We start from the raw sequence: 4186 nt of genomic DNA, 5'->3' as shown, positions 1-4186 counted from the left end.
TACCCGGCGTCATCCGCCGGCCCTGCCCACCGCCCCGGCCCCCCCGGCCCCGGCACCCACCTCCCCCTCCGAGCCGGCAGCCACAACCCGGCCCCGCTCCCCGCCCGCCGGGGATGCGCGCCCGCATCCATCCGCACCCAGGGGTGGGATTTGGGAAGGGGCGACCGGGAGAGGAAGGCTTGGGCTGCGAGCAACCGGGCTCTGCTTGATGCGAGAGTCCAGCTTGGGACAAGGGGATCTTTCATTAGACACTGCCTTATATGCACAAAGTCATTCCCAAACTGCTCGGCAGTGGGAGCATCGTCAAATCCTAGAATCATTTATATTGGAAAAGACGTCAAAGATGATAACCCCCTTCAGTGAAGAAATTGTTCCTATACCCAATGTAAACCTCCCCTGGCGCAACTTGAGGACATTTCCTCTTGTCCTGTCACTCGTTAACGGATCCCACTGGAACAACGGGAAGGTGTCAGTCTCCCGGGGTGCTCCCTACGCGGGCACCCAGGGCTTGGTGAGCTCTGACACGCTGGGGTGTCGGCTGGCCTCTGGGCAGTGTTTAATGAGCATTTGCACCTTGTTAGCCCTTGGCTGGGTAGCGGAGGGGCTGGCAGGGCCAGGAAGGCTGTCCTAACTCCCCTGGGTGAGCAGCATCGGGCAGCACATCCATGCCAAGCTCCAGAGCATCACTCCACCTTCCTCAGGAGCTGCAGGGGTATCAATGCCATAAACTGCTGTGATACCCACCAGGTAAAGTTGGTGCCAAGAGCAGCTGGGCTGCCAGAGCCTCCCCCCAAGCATTTTGCTGCCGTGAGGTCTGAAAAACAGGAGACTCAAAAACCAGGATGTGTCCAAAAGCCATCACAAACTGGCAGGCAGAGTGGCCAAGGAGTTGTCAGATTCCTCTAGACTCTGCCACTGAGGATTTCCTGCCTCTCGAGACTGCTGGGAGGATTAGCCAGCCTTTTACAAAGCAGGCTGAAATTAGAAGGCCTAAACTATTCCTGCCACGGTGAAACCAGCAGAGAGCGGGATGCACGTGAGGGGAACAGACACGGAATTCACCCCGGAAAGTTTCTTCCAGGGAAAAGGCCCCGGAGATACCACCCGGAGCAGAGTTTTTTAATTGACTGACCAAAGACTAAACTCAAACAAAGACGGGATTAAATCCCCGGGTGGGAGGAAGGAAGTGAAGCCATGATCCTCACTGCATTTATCTTTATTGGTAATCCTATCAGGCAGGCAATCGTTAGCCTATGGATAATTGTATTCTGAGCAACAACCAACCACGGTACTTACCTCCCCTTCTCCCGCAGAGCTTTGCATTTCCTGGGTCTCAATCATCAGAGCTGCTCTAGAGCTCAGCCAAATCACCCAGAGACGTCACAACCTCTCTGGTTCAGCAGCTTTTCGATGTGTTTTTGGTCCCTTCTTCCACCTCCTGGCCCTAATCCCAGTTGCCATGAAGGCATCATCCCGAGTCCAGTGCATCACTTGCTTTCAGAGGCTTCCTCTGAGCCCTGGAAATTGCTCATGGCCAGAGACAGAACCAGGGTGGGGAAGTTCCAGGGTCTGTGCTCATGTGAACTGTCACTTTTGGGCACAAAAAGGAATTCTGGGTGAGACTGAGAAACTGGGCACTGGGAGCTGCTAATAGGGTGACATGGGGCGTTTAGGTGTTACATTTCCAGCTGTCACAGTGCCCTTGATTGCTGCCAACACCCAGGACTCTTTCTCCCTGGCAGTATAAATTTTCCACAGCTCTTGGCTGGAAGTATGTTGGAGGGTGTTTGCCCGCTCAGGAATGCAGCAGCATGTGGCTTGCATTAACCCAGCACAGAGACAGAGCACTTCAGCCAGCACCCTCTGGAGCAGGATTTATCACTGCCTTAAAATAAAAGAAGCTGGTCCTGACAGCTTTTCCAGAGGTTGGAATCCCTGACAAGGGAATCAACAGGAGCTTCAGAGGTGCTCAGTAGCAGCAGCTCCTGGCTCTGGACCTGCAGCAATTCCCTCTCAGGTTGCTGGAACCTGCAGCACTCACAGGAGTTGTGAGAGCTGCAGGGTTTGGATGTCTGTGAAAAACAACACTCCTGGTCTTGAGAGCAACAGACAGGAGCAGCAAGGATGTGTCTGCCAGAAGAGCTGCTCTAACTGAGCCAAACTCATGCAGTAACGAGGTGACAGGATCAGCAACAGAACTCAGCTCCCCATGTCCACACTGGGGGTGAGAGCTCCTGCAGAATGTCACCTGATGGGGATGATCCCCCAGGCAGAATTCGGGCCCAGCAGGTCCCGTGTGATGCCGACTTGTCCCCTCCACGGCTCTCCAGAGGGAACTGATGGAGTACATTCGGCCTGGTCCCTGGCCAGAGCTCCCGCTGGGAGGCACGGAGGTATCTCTGCGGTTCCCCTACCAAGGCACGATTGGTGCCTCCAGCTTCATCATGCACGCTGCAGGGTGGGAGGGGATTCACACCGGCTCAGCCAGGCAGGCTCCCAGCCAGGGACCTCCGCCCTGGGCCTGCCCGCCGGCCCCAGCAGAGACGAGCTCAGAGTCTGCTGGCAGAGGGGGCTCGGGAAAGGGGTCCCCTGGGCACGGCTCCCCCGGCCCAGCCCCAGCCCAGGCTTGGGCTGAGCCCGGAGCGGAGCAGCGGCAGCAGCTGGAGCGCGCTGCCCTCTCTCGGGAGGAGAACCGCCCTGCAGCGCCCGGGAGAGCCGGGGATGGCTGGGGACAGTCCCCGAGAGCCCCCGCGGAGCAGGGTTTAGGCCCCAAGAGCCCGGGATGGGTAGGGGATGGCCGGGAACGGTCCCCGAGAGCTTCGGGCGGGCAGGGAATGGTCCCCAGGAGTCCCAGGCGGGCAGGGAAGGGATGGCTGATGGCAGGGGAGGGATGGCTGGGAAGGGCTTCCCCAGAGCCCAGTTTGGGCAGGGATGGCTGGAAACCGCTCCCCGAGAGCCCCGGGCGGGCAGGGGACGGTCCCCAGAGCCCCGGTCCCGCACAGAGCCGCTTTCACACGGCTGTCAGCTCCGGGCCGAGCACGGGAGCCAAGGGCGGCAGCAGCTGAGGAGCTTTGCCAACAAAGGGGGATTCAGGAGAGCCGCGGTGACAACTGCTCCGGGAAACAGCCCCGGCAGGGGAAATGCTGCGCTGCAAATCTGCCTGCGGGAGAGACTGAGCCGGGCAGGCTCCTGCTGCCCGGGCCACTGCGGGACCACATCCGCCCCCAGGATGCAGGAATGGGGTGTGGGACCGTCGGGAGAGCCTTCTGCAGGCACAGAAAAGAACTGATCTAATACACCACACATTCTCAGTGTCTGTCAGCCTGTGAGCTGTACAGGCAGGTGCTGTTCTGAGGTCTTCTGCGTCCCACCCACCCAAAGCAAGGAGGTCACTGAGCTCCAATACCCACCTCTGCATCCCAGCTATAACCTAAGCGTGGCTCCACAAGCCCCTGTGCAGCAAGGTGTGCAGATACATGCTGGTTTCCAAGGGGAAAAGTTGGGATTGTATGTTCCCAGATCCTCCCAGAACCCATTTTCCCCCACATAAAGTTTGAGGACAGACCAGTCTTATAGCTGCTCCAAACTTGGATTATTTCTGCAAGCCCCAGTCACGCTCCCAGTCATGGACACCACTTTTTCCTTGCCAAGAACAGAGCCCTCTCAATTTTCATGCCAGAAATGAGAAGCTATCCCAAGAAACACCCCTGTACTCACTGTTCTTCAGGATTGCAGGTCATTGCCCTACCTGGCTGGCTTCTCATTTGCCTTTTGTACATCTGGCTGTGTGCCGGCTCAGGGATATTTGCATTCAATCCACAAATAGCAGAGGGTGGTGAGGATGGCTCTACCTTGCTTCCACTAAAAGAAATGATCCAACCCAAGAGCTCTCCTGGAAGTATTTGTTTCTAGACCTCCCTAAGCTCCTGTCTCTACCCCCTATGCTTGTGAGGCCTCTGCTCTCACCCCTACAGCTTTTCCAACAACTTAAATTCATTTTACAATCTAATCCCTGACCCAGGGCAGGCTCTGAGTTGCTGTTGAGGATCTTCAAAGTCGTCAGCCAGTACAACTGGCCTTGCCCTTGACAGCACACTGATACAAGCTGATATTCCAAAAGCTCCTGGATACTGGCAGCCATTGCAGCCCCAGCTGCAGTGGAGCAGCTGAGAGGTGACACAGCCTT

The sequence above is a fragment of the Vidua chalybeata genome, chromosome 19, assembly GCF_026979565.1.
Source record: "Vidua chalybeata isolate OUT-0048 chromosome 19, bVidCha1 merged haplotype, whole genome shotgun sequence".
NCBI lineage: Eukaryota > Metazoa > Chordata > Aves > Passeriformes > Viduidae > Vidua > Vidua chalybeata.
The sequence above is the reverse complement of the archived record's forward strand: the minus strand, read 5'-3'. Positions refer to the sequence as shown.